The following is a 16,031-nucleotide window of genomic DNA, read 5'->3' on the forward strand; positions in this document are numbered from 1 at the left end:
GACATAGAATTTTAAAAGTGTGTGTGTGTGTGTGTGCATGGAAGCACGTGCTCAAATCCTTGACCTCCTCTAATTGGCTAACTAAACTCCAACAAATCACTTCACCTCTTAGAGCTTCAGTTTCATTATCTATAAAATGGACAAAGGCTTTCTGACCTCATTCTGGCCCTGCCCTGAGTTTTAAAGGAAACACTGCACATCAAAGTGCCTCGCATAGCCCCAGGCAGATAGCAGGCACACATTAAAAGTCTGTTAAATCTCAATGTGAATGGGAATGGCGAGCCACAAATGAAGTCTAATTAGAAAATAATTACATAAACCAAACCGTTGAATGGTTAATGGTAAAAATAAAAAATATTTTTTTCTTCCCTATTTCATTTTCTAATGAACATCAGGCATACTGTCACAATTAAGGGCCAGAACTTTGTGAATGTGAAAGTCACTGCCATAGAAACCCAGAACTGGATGTGTTTAAAAAATAATAAACATACACAGTTATTGCATTCAAAGTGTTCATGTCATTTAAATTAAACTCCAGTTCTGTGGATTTGCTAAGAAAAACATATTAAAAATGTCTACTCCTTTCAGAACAATTTCAACTTTTCAGAACTCTTTCATGTTCCCCACTGTTGCACCACCTTGCCTCATCCCACTCAGACAGATGATAGGTTTATAGTCATTTTCACAGGTACTTCTCACTACTATTTTTCATCCCCAAAGACAAGTTGATCCATATTTCATATAAAAGAGGGCAGCCACAGGCTAGTGAGGTGACTGAGCCTCCTGGGCCCCCTCCTCATTCAGAGTTTAAGTTTCCCCTGAGAGTTCCTTCTGCTCTGGCGACCCTATAAATACTGGGTGCCTGTAGGTCTAAGAACTGTACTCTTCTCTCTTTACACATTTCCCTTGAGACAATGGTTTTAACAACCTCTTATATGTTTACGTATTCCCAATCACCAGCCCAGTTCTGTCACCTTTTTAGGACTTCCTGTGCAAGGATATGATGGACACTTGTGCTGTCATGTGCCATCATTTACTAAACAAAAGTAGTTTATTCCTTTTCTTCACTAAACCTGAATCTCCATCTCTCTCCAAAAATGGTACCAAGGAACATGAGCTAGAAACCAGGGCGTACACCTAAACACATTTTTCACCCTGCTGCCCTCCCAAATCCAAGGCTTACTGCTCTTATCTTCTAAATCCTCATGAACCAGACCCACCCTCTCCCTGTCTGCTATCACTGTGCTGCTTCAGGTTCATAGCATCTTTCACCTGCCCGAGTCCAATTGTTCCTACAAGGTCTTCCTTCCTCTAGGCTTGCCCTGCTCCCATCCATTCTCCATATGACAAGTCAGACGGATATTCCTAAAGGCAAGTCTGACCGTGCCACCCTGCTGCCTGCAATCACTCTACATTACTTTTGAGGTTGGAACCAATGTAAGTTGGCATTTTATGCCTATTATGTAGTCCTGCTAAAGTCTCCAGCCTTAGCTCCTGCGACTCTCTCTTTTATTACAAAGATGCTTAAGTAATAGTAATTTTCTTAGCTTTCTCTATAATTCTTGCTATTTCACAACCATGTGCAATTTTGTCTGATGTTCCTTTACATGGAGTATTTTTGCTCTTCTAGTACTCCTTCAAGATGCAACTCAAGGTTTGCTTCCTTCAGGAATTCCCTAGTGAACCCCCAGACTCCTGCAACATCACAAGAGCACCTCCATTTTGGAACTAGTTCGAAAGAACTAACTTTCCTCTCACACTCATCTGAGATCCTTTTTAGAACAGAGAACTAAGCAGCATCATGTGATCTTTAAGAATATGGGCTCTGAATTCAGAAACATGGGGCTGGAATTCTGTCTCTACTAGTTATAAGCTAGTTTACAAACTACCTAGACTTACTGAGCCCTAAGTTTATCCATTAAGAGATGATAATAACACTGAACTCAATGAATAATTATCAGAATTAAATGAGCTGAGACCTAAAGGATGAGAAGGAGTTGGCCAGACTTGGAGAATGCACATTTCAGGGAGAAAGAATAGTTAAGTACAAATGTCCAGATGAAACACTGGGCACTGAGCAATTTACAGCCAACAGCTCTATCCTTCCATCTAACGTGCCCAGCTAAGGATCAGAGTTTCTAAGAGAAAACAGTGAAAACCCCAGATTTAACACATGGTGTTTTGTAGAATCTTATTAGCTAGAATCTGCTTCATTTCTCCTGCCCCATTTGGATTCTTTCCAGACTCTACTATCACACTTAAGCCTTGGGTGAAACTTTAAAGTCCTCAAATGTGGTGAAAGGGCTACACTGGCAGGGGCCCAAGGGATGAACAAAAATGCTAAGTGAAGCATTCTAGTGAGAGAAGCTCGTTGAGGGCATATCCAAAATGGCATATCTCTGAATGAACAGTGCAAAACACATATACATTCAAGGAATGTGGACTTGTCAAATCTGACAGCAGGTTTATTTCAGCATGAGATGCATTTGCCAAATGAACAGAGACTCAAAGATCACGCTGGTTTTAAAAATGATTTTTTGCCTTGTAGCAGAGAAATAAAATGATTTATGAGTTTGTCAGGGAACGGATGTTCCCTTTTGAAAAAAATATTCCCTGTTCCAAAGTGTCATGAATTGCAAATGAACCAACTGGTGATGTATTTGTGTATTATATACGTGTGTCTGCGCACATGTATCTTAAGGCTTGTCCTCTCTCTTCTTTGCCTCCTTAGTTTGGAAGCCAAATCCACTGTGTGCCTTCACTGATGCTGCAAGCAAATTATAATTGTAATGCCAAACAGTCATTTCTAAGACAAACCAAATCTGTGTTCCATTAAAGCCATGGAATAGTTAAACATTATTTTTTTTGTTCCCAACCATAATAAAAAACAGGTTCCCATTCAATCTAATGCTCCAGAAGTCAGAGGACTCCACATGGTCCCTTCCATGATATTTAGAAATAGAACCTGCTGGTGTCCTAGGCATATCAGTAGAAGGTCAGTTGAACTTATGGTTTATCATGCTCCTGTGGTCTGGACAGCGCTGTGTGCAAGTCCTGAAACGGTAATGAATTTCCTCCCTTAGATGTTCAGACTGCCTGCCAACTATGAAGCATATTCCCTCAGTGTATCATTTTGAGATGTTAGATGGAATCACAGAAATGAATGCTGTACCTTCTAATGGAACTAGAGATGAGGAAACGCTGGTCTTTGGGAGAATTGTCAATAGGAAAAAACAATACTTGATTTTTTTCTGTTCATCAGTTTTCAAGAATTATTCTGATGATACAGTTTTGTAAAACTGTCTTTGAAATGAGTCTTCCCTTACTACCCACCAGTTATGTATCCCCATGCCCTAAATTTCTGTGCATTCAGTAAATCTTTTATTTTAATGGTAAAGTAACTCTTTAAAGAATATGTGCATAAAAAAATATCCCAACACTCACCAGCAAACATTTATCTCCAATAGAAAGTATAGCTACATGTACTTTCTGTATTCCCTTTCAATATTTTTTGTTAGCACCGTGAAAATTAATAATGGATTTAAAACTTCAATTTAAAAAGGCCATAATCCTTCAGCCAGTTCTTTACACAGCAGATCTGAGTTATGCCTCTAGAGTGGGGAACCCTGCTCTGTTTTGGCTTCTAAAGATTTAGAAGTTTTCTAACGAGCCAAGCTATGCATTTAAACAGAGTAAATTCTGAGAGTGACTCACATGAAGAGATACATTTTACACTGCAGCCCAGTACACACAAACCCAGAAGGGGTAAGCATTTTACCATCAGTATTCTTATGACCTACAGTAGATGCTGACATTTCCTTCCCTTCCTTTCCTGTTCCAGTCCAATCCATCACCTTTTTAAAATGTTGGCCGCAATCCACTAAATGGATTTTTCTACACATCAGAGGGACAGGGACTGCAGTTTCAAAAACACTAATTCACCAATTTAAAGGAATGTTTCTCCTCCTCTTCTTCCCTCCCCTCCTTCTCTTTTCAGTATTTTATCCACAAGTTTTACAGATTTTGTAGCATGAGGATCTTTGGGATATCGAAGTTATCAGGTTGACTCTTTGCATTTACAAGTCTTTTTATCCTCATCTCTAAAATGAGGATAAAGATAAATAGTAGTGATAACACAGGATTATTGTAGGGATTAAATGAGATCATGCACATAAAGCACTTAGCTCAGCCCCTGGCACACAGAATGGTCCCAGTAAATGGTAATGAATCCTTACAGCAGACTCCCACCTCGAACCTCATCCTTTTTTACCCCATGAGAAAGAGCTCTAGATATGCTCAAAGGAGGGAAAATTAGTAAAATAAGGCTTCTAGCCCTCTGGTTGGTAGTTACTGATTAATAGTCTGAACTGTTCTGTACTCAGTGTGGGGTGTGGGCCTATGATTGTCAGAAACCACCGAGCAACCTCCGCCTTTCTAAATAATGTCTGTCGCACCTTTCCATGGCATAATTACACGGTATATCCTGAGATAACTTTGACCTGTTATTTATTAAAATGTTCTAATAAAAAGCCGAACACTGTGTTGTTATTTAATCCACCTCCTGTACCACAGAACAGGCCTTAGAACATGTCCCACCGACCTTCTCTCTTGTCTTTCTCTCCCCGTCTTTCTGACTTCCGTCCTCCCTTTATGACCTCCTCTATCCATTGCTTCCTCCCACTCTCCATTCTTAGAAAGTGTTAAAGTAGTCCTAACCCTGTGGTTCCTGCTTATGTTTTTGAAACTCTGAAATACTTCCTTTAGCAATTCAGTTTCTGCTGGATCTAAAGACAGATAGACAATGGTGGGTGGGTATGAGGGATGCTTTCAATGGTCCGTTTTCTCCTAATTCCCTGATGTCAAATACAATATGTAACTCTGAGGATTGAATTCCTCTGTGAACCACCTTGTCTAGTCAACATGAGCCTTAGGTAATACTCCTATTAACACGGCTTCGACTATATCCCTTAAGAAATGATGATCTGGGCCTTAGGATGTGAAAGGCCTACCCGTCCCTTTCCTTCTCTGCGATACAGTGGAAGGACAGCAATATCAGTGAACGTGTGTCTCTGGATGCCTCTGCCCTCCAGATAAATGATGTCATAGCCCAAGAATCTCCCTGTGACATCTTGGTGTCTCCTGGAAGGACTGAAAGTCTCTTATCATGATTTCTAAGGCATTTCATGATTTGGCACCTGCCTCACACTCCCTCCTTACCTTCTGCCATGGTTAGCCTCCTCACCTTCTATTTATTCCTTCTGTTTCTCTCATCTGTCTCTGCTGTGTGGAATGATTTAGCATTCTACCAACTTGCTAGTTGTTCTGGTCCCTGTGCCTTTGTCAAAACTGCCCTCCTACACGGGACACTTTCTGCACATCTCTACACACATCTGATTGTCATGTATTCATTCCTCAGACTTCAGCCCCTATCTCATCCCTTCCCCCGGACTGCGCAGGCTGTGTTAGGAATCCCACATCATGCCCTGCACGTCCCTCCTCCACAGCACTTCACACATCCTATTATAATCAGCTGTCTCTCCCAATACCATAAGTGCCTTTTCATTTCTAAGTTCTCAGAAACAAAGACAGAATGGGTATTTAGTGAGTGTTATCTGGGAATTTAGGTAACATTAATTAATCTCAAGTCTAACCTCTTGTGCTACTTTCAAAGCTCAATCACGTGAATTCTCTAAAACTATGAGGTTGAGAAGGAATGTCCTTTTCCTCAACCACATAAAACCTGCTTGGTTTTCCTTTGCCTAAGTGCCAGCCTCCTGTCTCATCAGCAGAGACTCCTTTCAGTGATACATTATGGGTTGTTTCAATGTGGTTTGAGTTTGGATGGATACAGGTGTGTGTATGTGTGTTATATATGACAGCTTAAAATAGTATCTCCTATTCTATTTGCTTTTAGATTCCTCAGTTTGAGCCCATATCCAAAAAGTCTGCTTATCACCTCCTCAATTATTTATTGACACTTGAAGCAATGGACTGCAGTCCAGATGGGGATTTCTATCTAATAGGTAAAGAGCTTCCTCACAAATTAGACCAGAGTGCCAAATCTGGAGCCTGTGGAGGGTGCAGAATTCTTCAGCTGTCAAAGGGGTTAGCTCACCATCAGTCAACAAGTGGGGTCATATTCACAGACTACACATTAATTCACCAGTGAGGTCAACACCTTCTCCCTCTGCCATGTCCTGTGCCAGGCACCATGCTTTGAGGATGATTAGACTCAGGTCTTGCCATCAAAGAGCTCAAAGACTAGTAAACAGATCATTAGGATGGATGGTGATAGCGGCATGCACAAAGGTAGGGAGGTCAGAATAAAGACTCAATGAGAAAAGCATAGTTAAGACCTGATGTGGGGACAACAGAATTCACCAAGTCAATAAGAAGCAAGTATTTTCCAGACGTGTATTCTGAAAAGTGATATGGGAATGCCCAAAGTTGATGAGCCTCCAGAATTTTGTCCCTATTGGTTTGATCACCGCTTAAAGTGAGACTATTTGGTATATACTCTGGGGACTCAGAGGGCAGCTAACAGGCAGTGGAGGAAGAAGTCAGCCTGAAGGCACAAATACCTAGAGGAAAAGGTACCACTTGGGAGACTTCCTTCTTCACTCTATGGGCTGCATGTTGAAGCACAATGAAGGGAGCTAAGCAGAATTCAGTTTCAGTATTTTGGAGCAGTAGCTAGAGGCCATCTTTTCCATCTAAATCCTCTGGTCTTCCTACTTTACCTTGGAAAAAGCATCGAACAGGGTGGTGGAAATAAACAAGTTGCTGCCACCATGTAGTTACTCTACAATGGACCCACAGGCTGACTTCAGGACCTATTTTGTGATGATTAAGGGGATATCTTCAAAAGCTGAAAGCTCAGGATGGGATGATCTATGTTCTTGATAGCCCTGAAGCTGTCCCGCAGTTGTCCTAAAATCCTCATTGATCTTACTATTGTCTCTCAAAGAGTCTCTAAACCTGGCTTAATGTAGCTTGGCCCCTAGGCCCTCTCTGGTTCCTTTCTTCTTTAATATGTGGCCTTCTCTTGTGATCATTTATATGACAACTGCTACATTCAGTTTCAGGTTACCTGAGCTGGGTGCAGCTCCTCACTGCGTACTTGTAGAACCTTAAACCCAAAGAGAAGAAGAGATTTCATTAAACTACAGTTAGGGGCAGGCTTAATCCTCCCAACTACATTACCTTGTCTCTTGAGATCAAGCCTTGATTTTGGGAGATTCACTCTAACATGTTTAACACACCTGTCTCAGAGATGGCAGAAAAGAGGCTTGGGAAGGGTTTACTACATTGCCTATGATCACACAGACAATGCATATTGAAAGCAAGCATTTAAATCAGGAATGTTCAATTTTACTATTTTTTTTTCTCTGCTATATTATATTGAGAAAACCTAGGAAGAACCTATGAGAACAAGTAAGTGCTAAGAATCACTCATGTCTCCTACACCTGGAAGTACTTTTAGACATCTAATAAGATGTATCTTGACATATCCTCTAAACGTGATTGGTAGCCAACTTTCTTCTTGAGAAAACAGGCACAGATCCATAAGGATCTTTGTCCTGTCCAGTCTTCAAGTGGTGTTACATGGCTAGACTGCATTTTACATGGCTAGCATGCCTCAGGGGAGGTACTTGAGCTGCTTCAGTGACTTACGCTGTCTGAATTGCATCCAGTGCCCTGATTCTTCACATAGCTTGGAAGATTTGTCACATGTTTATGCTATTTTCACAGTAGCTGGATTGAAATAATCCAGAGGCAAGTGATATTTCTGCTTCTCTAACAGGCATACCATAAAGTAGGGAGGTTTTCAATTAGTCATTAAATGGCTACAGCAAATGGCTTGGATGCCTCTGTTGTCAGAGGCATGCAACTGGCCCATAAGAGCATCTTGTCTGAATGGTGACAAGGTCATAGGAAAGCAGGTTTGGCCTCCCATTGATAAACTCTGGGCACCAGTAAACTGTTTCATACAGTGTCTGAGTAAGAAGGAACCTGCAGGTTCATCTGACCTTGAACTCCTCATTTTTAAGTTGATAGACATTAAGGGCTAAAGAGGGTCCTCTCTCAGGCTATAAAGAACAGAGAGAATTTAGAACTTCTTTGACCCAAAGTTTAAGCCTCTGGTTCAAGCATTTGCACAGGCTAAATAGGGTCAAGTGCTACTATTCACAAAGAAGTAACTGAGGTAAGAGCTGGGTGCAAGCAATCAAGGGTGCATTGTCTGTAAAAAGTTTTAAAACAATACTGAAATGAACTGAAAACTTGGTCTACTCTTTATTATCATCACGAGCCAGAAATTCTAAACAATGTCTGTGATAAAATACTCCTCCCCAAGAAAAATCTTTTGTTAATCAAAATTCTAAGCAATTGTTGTGATTACTATTAAGTTTTAATAACATATCTCTAAGCTTTAAATTAACACTTTTTTGTTACTTACCCTTTAATAAACATTTTATTTTATACCAAAGTTAATTCAGAGGACTCCCAGTCACAGACCCAGCTATGGACATTCATGGTGAGATTATGGAATCTGAAATCATTCCAACTTGCACAAATACAATTCACACCCTCAGAACTTCCCAATATTTAATTCATTATCCTTACATTTAAATGGGTGATTCTGAAGGAACATCAACAGTTTAGTAACTGAAAAAGATGAAGAAAGAGAACTATTCTTACATAATTATCTCATTTCTGACATTCTGGGGTGACCACTTACAGAATTATTTTGCACTTGAAATTTAAAACAGTGAAGGTACCAGGTGATATGTTCTAGGCTGATAAGTGCTCATAAATGAAATCTTGTTCTGAATTTGAATTTCTCTGGTGTGATTTTTAGATGAAGTCAGACACCAAAAACAGTATTTACAAACATCCAGAATCAGCCTAATCAATGTACTTTAAGCCACCATGCTTTAAAATTAATATTTGAAGTTCAACACATCAAAATTGTGGAAAAAGTCATTAACTATACAACAATAAAATGTAAGGTAATGGGTGTTTTGAATAGGAAAAAGACTCAAATATCAAAGAAGAATGCAGAAGAAGCAATAAGAGATGTTCATCTTACACTGGTAGAAGAAATCAAAAGGACAAGAAAAGGATGTTTGACTGCCTTGATCATTTTCTCAAGGAACTGGACACATGTTCAAAAGCAATTGATCAAATAATGTCAATATTAGTTGTCATAAAGCCATTTTCCCTGACCTTTGCAGGAGATTTTACATAATGTTGACATTTTTGATAAATTTTCTGGTGCAACTATTTTAGTGGGGTTTTTGTTGTTTAATTTCAGAGACATTTGAAAGCTGGAAGAAATGATCCCAAAAACACAAAGACATGGACTGTATAACAATTCCTAGAATTGACTGTAAAATGGGGTTTTTATGAGTCTGCCAAGCTTATTCTATGCATAATATTTTTCTTAACTACTTGTATAGCTGTTGATTCTTGTGAAATACAATTTTTGAAATTAATAAAAACAAAAAATTTTTGCTCAGCTGTGAGGAAAAATAGATTGACAAGTCTGGCTATACTGTCTGTTGACCATAAACAGGCAAAGAAGACCAAATTTGACATAATGATCAGCATTACACAAGGCATAAAAACAGACACTGTAATGCTATTATACAAATGTAGGTGTAAACTGTTTTCCTTTTTAAGTAAACACATTAATGTAATAAAAAATATTAAACATTTTTTGTTATGTGATTGTTATAGGCATGAATATAGACACTTCCATAGAAAAAATTTAACTATTTCTCTTCTTGCCATTATTTTATTCATTCATTTCATGATTATTACTGTAGATCATTTTATCACTGAGAGGAGAGAGGTGTTCAGAATGCCCTGTCTTAATGTGTTAAATGAGCTAGGCTCATCACTTTCAGCAGCTGAGAGACCAAGGCTAAGCCAAGGTAGGTGCTCAAGGCCCCAAATTTGAGAACTATCTATCAGGAAGAGAGTCTTTCACGAGAATTCAGTGACTGCTATCCTTAGAGCCAATAACACTCACCAATCCGGCCCATGCTTGAGCGCAACCTGGCGTAAGCTTAACGAGAGACGAACAGAATGCTGCGGTTGACAGCACATGCATTCATAAACTTTACTTGCATATACCAACCCCATTCTAAAGCCTTTCACCCAGAGTCCCTTGCTTCAACCCAAACAAATTTTTCCACTAAAAAATAAATATCAACTGTAAAACAGCCTATTTATGTAAGCAAAAACATTATCTGATGCCCATTTATTATGATTCATACATACACAGTGTACTTGATTATGCTTTTTGGTAATGTTACATTTCTAGTAAAGTTTATTAAAAACAGAACTCTAAGAGAGATGTAAAGGGAATGGCTGTGAAAACTCACAACAAACCCCACACTCCCAGCCTCATTCCCCCAGTTAATGTCAGAAAGGCATCTGGGACCCCTTCTCCGTTGTGTTATACTACATTCTGTTTCCATGGGGATACATACTGAGGAGATGAAATCATGAAGTACTCTAGAAGGTGCTAATATCTCAATGGGGCATAATAACCCACTGAAAATTTCTACATTCACATAAAATATAGCAAAGGAGAATAATGGAAATATGAGGGAGGAGAGGGAATGAGCACCACTGGCAGATCAAGTTGATAATAAGGTATGTTAGGTTTGGCGCTGTATCTAATATTGTGAGTCACATGTAATACTAAAATGCCCTTGATTGCCATTTAATTAGGTCAGGGTCAGTGCTTACCCTTTGAGTATTCAAGCATCTCTCTTTCTTTCAATCCCACTCTCTCTTACTTGTAGAATTTCAACTCAATGGATTTTTTTCATCATTATTTTCCCTATCTTTATTCTCCATCTTATCAATCTATCAGCTATTGTGACATAAGTAAGTGCCCAGTGATTTAGAAAGAAAATTCCACTTATATTTAAGAATGCATTTATCATGGAGAGATTTTTTTTTTTCTATTTTGCTGCTGAGGAAATTGAGTGATCAAGGTCAACACAGCTCATAAGCAGGATGCAGGGCTTGAACCCAGGTCCTTCTCCACTAAACTTCTTTCTCTCACTGGTGACCCTGGTGGCTTAGGCTCCTGATTCATTTGTTTCAGACTTGGCAGCTTATAAGTATCCTAGAAAATTAGCCAGTTTATTCCAAGTAGAAGTGGAATCCAGTTTGGCTTCAAGCTATCCTGGTATATCTAACAATTGGGAAGAAGGTACATTGTTTTCTCTGAGTCAGATGCCATGACACTTTTGGTTAAAAGATAAAAAGTTCAGAACACATCTAATACATCAGAATACATCGAAGGACATGGCAGAAGAGGAAGGGAAAGTACCACAATGAAGGTATCTGAAAATGTTCCCTGCTGAGCCTCACAAACTTATATATGAGCCCTTTTGGAAAGAGGCTGGGGCACCAGCTGAGGAGTGCTTTCCATGAAGGATTCTGATACCTGGGTACAAACCAGGCTGATCAGGGTACAAAATATAAACTAAAGTTGGAGAAAGGTCACCAGCCCAGCACCACATGGAAAATGACACAGTTTGGGGACAGTTAGGGTCAATTATCTGCAATAACAAATACTCTAAAAATATATAATAGCTCAAGCATAGAAGTGTTTCTTATTTGTCTGCTTCTGGTTTTGTTTTTGTTTATACTTTTGGTTTGTATGTGTGTATGCACTCAGAAGTAGTCCCAGGCAATTCTAGGAAGGCAGAATGATGCCGGGTCACAAGGCATTTGAAGATCGAGGCCATGATACCTTCAACACATGGTTTTCAAGGTCATCTCAGGCATTAACATCTAGCCATGGGAAGAGCATAGAGGTTCAACCCATGAAAGGTTCGAAGGGACATTCCTGGAAGTGATGCCCCTCACTTCTGATGTGAGTGCACATCCACTGGTTTGAATTTGGTCACATGGCCATATCTAACTGTAAGGGAGCCGGGTGAGTGTAGTCTTGCTGGGGGCTCAAAGGAAAGGAATTGGGTTGGTGACCAGCTAACAGACTTCAAGGAATACACGCCCACCAGCAAGGCAAGCTTCAGGAACTTCAGATATCAGCATTCTCAAAGAGGATTCCAGCTCGCCTAGTGGGAAGACAACTCGTTGTTGTGGCTTCATAATCAGCAAGAAAGGCCAGAGGTAATGGAAATGTACCAATAAGAGCCAGAAAGAAGATGGATGTTGTCCTGAGGCAGCACGGATATCTGCTCAGGGCTCACAGGTAAGGAGGCTGGGTAACAATAATCACCCAGCAAGAGTCAGTGATGCGTCAAAATTTAAGAGCTTGTTTTTAAATATCCAGATAGTAAAGGAAGGAAAAAAGAAAAGATTGTTATTTATAATCATTCTACCTGGAGATTAAAATTATTAATATTTTGCTGTATAACCTGCCAAATCCAAATGCCGTTTCACACACACACACACATATATATATATATAAAACAAATATATATACATACATACATACATTTTTTCTTAATGTCATATTAGACTTATGTTTTCTGGCCTTTTTTTCCCCATTTAACCATTAAAGACTCTTCCTCTCACATTATGTAGACAATCATATAAATGATCAAGTCAGTTCTTCACAAATGAAATCTTGGTCTGTTTCTTTTTTACTTATCTGATTCTTTTTGCTTATAAGAAAAACTGCAATGAGGGAGGGGCGGAAGATGGCGGCGTGAGTAGACCAGCGGAAATCTCCTCCCAAAACCGCATATATCTATGAAAATATAACAAAGACAACCCTTCCTAGAATAAAGACCAGAGGACACAGGAAAATATCCAGACCATATCCGCACCTGAGAGAACCCAGCGCCTCGCGAAGGGGGTAAGATACAAGCCCCGGCCCGGCGGGAGCCGAGCGCCCCTCCCCCCAGCTCCCGGCGGGAGAAGAATACGCAGAGCGGGAGGTAGACGGAGCCCAGGACAGCCGAGCACCCAGCCCCAGCCATCCGGGCCAGAGTGCAGGGCGCTCGATACTAGGAAAACAGGGCAGCAAGAACAGTGAGCAGGCACTGGAGGCTGGGCGACAGAGGGCATAAGAAAAGCGCGAGACCATTTTTTTTTTTTGCTTTTTTGCTGTTTTGTTTGGCGAGCGCTTTTTGGAAGTCTTAAAGGGACAGGGACCCCAATACTAGGGAAACAGGGCAGAAAGACCGGTGAGCAGAGGCCTGAGGCTGGCACCGGAGAATAAAGAAAAACGAACAACCACCTTTTTTTTTTTTTTTTTTAATTAAAAACTTTTTTTTTTAATTTAAAAATTTTTTTTTTTTTTTTTTTTTTTTTTGGTGGTCGTTGTTTTGTTTTGGCGGGTGCTTTTTGGAAGTCTTAAAGGGGCAGGGCGGGTCACTTAATCCAGAGGTAGGGAATCCGGGATCTCTGGGCACCCTAACCCCTGGGCTGCAGGGAGCAGGGAGGCCCCTTACGGAGATAAATAGCCTCCCAGCAGCTCCTGCTCCAACGCGACTCCACCATTTTGGAGTAGCTGCCCGAGCCAGGCCACGCCCACAGCAACAGCGGAGATTAACTCCATAGCAGCCGGGCAGGAAGCAGAAACCCTGTCTGCGCGCAGCTGCCCAGCACAAGCCACTAGAGGTCGCTGTTCTCCCAGGAGAGGAGGGCCACAAACCAAGAAAGGAAGTCCTTCCAGCCATCACTCGTCCCAGTTCTGCAGACTATTCCTATCACCAAGAAAAGGCAAAGCTACAGGCAGACAAAGATCACAGAGACAACACCAGAGAAGGAGACAGACCTAACCAGTCTTCCTGACAAAGAATTCAAAATAAGAATCATAAACATGCTGACAGAGATGCAGAGAAATACACAAGAGAAATGGGATGAAGTCCGGAAGGAGATCACAGATGCCAGAAAGGAGATCGCAGAAATGAAACAAACTCTGGAAGGGTTTATAAGCAGAATGGATAGAATGCAAGAGGCCATTGATGGAATTGAAATCAGAGAACAGGAACGCATAGAAGCTGACATAGAGAGAGACAAAAGGATCTCCAGGAATGAAACAATATTAAGAGAACTGTGTGACCAATCCAAAAGGAACAATATCCGTATTATAGGGGTCCCAGAAGAAGAAGAGAGAGGAAAAGAGATGGAAAGTATCTTAGAAGAAATAATTGCTGAAAACTTCCCCACACTGGGGGAGGAAGTAATCGAACAGACCACGGAAATACACAGAACCCCCAACAGAAAGGATCCAAGAAGGGCAACACCAAGACACATAATAATTAAAATGGCAAAGATCAAGGACAAGGAAAGAGTGTTAAAGGAAGCTAGAGAGAAAAAGGTCACCTATAAAGGAAAACCCATCAGGCTAACGTCAGATTTCTCAACAGAAACCCTACAGGCCAGAAGAGAATGGCATGATATATTTAATACAATGAAACAGAAGGGCCTTGAACCAAGGATACTGTATCCAGCACGACTATCATTCAAATATGACGGTGGGATTAAACAATTCCCAGACAAACAAAAGCTGAGGGAATTTGCTTTCCACAAACCACCTCTACAGGACATCTTACAGGGACTGCTCTAGATGGGAGCACTCCTAGAAAGAGCACAGCACAAAACACCCAACATATGAAGAATCGAGGAGGAGGAACAAGAAGGGAGAGAAGAAAAGAATCTCTAGACAGTGTATATAACAGCTCAATAAGCGAGCTAAGTTAGGCAGTAAGATACTAAAGAGGCTAACCTTGAACCTTTGGTAACCACGAATTTAAAGCCTGCAATGGCAATAAGTACATATCTTTCAATAGTCACCCTAAATGTTAATGGGTTGAATGCACCAATCAAAAGACATAGAGTAACAGAATGGATAAAAAAGCAAGACCCATCTATATGCTGCTTACAAGAAACTCACCTCAAACCCAAAGACATGTACAGACTAAAAGTCAAGGGATGGAAAAACATATTTCAAGCAAACAACAGTGAGAAGAAAGCAGGGGTTGCAGTACTAATATCAGACAAAATAGACTTCAAAACAAAGAAAGTAACAAGAGATAAAGAAGGACACTACATAATGATAAAGGGCTCAGTCAAACAAGAGGATATAACCATTCTAAATATATATGCACCCAACACAGGAGCACCAGCATATGTGAAACAAATACTAACAGAACTAAAGGGAGATATAGACTGCAATGCATTCATTCTAGGAGACTTCAACACACCACTCACCCCAAAGGATAGATCCACTGGGCAGAAAATAAGTAAGGACACGGAAGCACTGAACAACACAGTAGAGCAGATGGACCTAATAGACATCTATAGAACTCTACATCCAAAAGCAGCGGGATATACATTCTTCTCAAGTGCACATGGAACATTCTCCAGAATAGACCACATACTAGGCCACAAAAAGAGCCTCAGAAAATTCCAAAAGATTGAAATCCTACCAACCAACTTTTCAGACCACAAAGGCATAAAACTAGAAATAAACTGTACAAAGAAAGCAAAGAGGCTCACAAACACTTGGAGGCTTAACAACACGCTCCTAAATAATCAATGGATCAATGACCAAATCAAAATGGAGATCCAGCAATATATGGAAACAAATGACAACAACACTAAGCCCCAACTTCTGTGGGACACAGCAAAAGCAGTCTTAAGAGGAAAGTATATAGCAATCCAAGCATATTTAAAAAAGGAAGAGCAATCCCAAATGAATGGTCTAATGTCACAATTATCGAAATTGGAAAAAGAAGAACAGATGAGGCCTAAGGTCAGCAGAAGGAGGGACATAATAAAGATCAGAGAAGAAATAAATAAAATTGAGAAGAATAAAACAATAGCAAAAATCAATGAAACCAAGAGCTGGTTCTTCGAGAAAATAAACAAAATAGATAAGCCTCTAGCCAGACTTATTAAGAAGAAAAGAGAGTCAACACAAATCAACAGTATCAGAAACGAGAAAGGAAAAATCACGACGGACCCCACGGAAATGCAAAGAATTATTGGAGAATACTATGAAAACCTATATGCTAACAAGCTGG

At 40.2% G+C, this 16,031-nt stretch overlaps 1 long non-coding RNA gene across 1 annotated transcript in view; it reads right to left on the reverse strand.

Annotated features, from left to right (window-relative positions):
* Positions 1–16,031, reverse strand: part of LOC130683025 (uncharacterized) — an 81,505-nt gene that overhangs the window by 24,152 nt on the left and 41,322 nt on the right. The window lies entirely within an intron of this gene.

Source organism: Manis pentadactyla, chromosome 3 (assembly GCF_030020395.1).
Source record: "Manis pentadactyla isolate mManPen7 chromosome 3, mManPen7.hap1, whole genome shotgun sequence".
NCBI lineage: Eukaryota > Metazoa > Chordata > Mammalia > Pholidota > Manidae > Manis > Manis pentadactyla.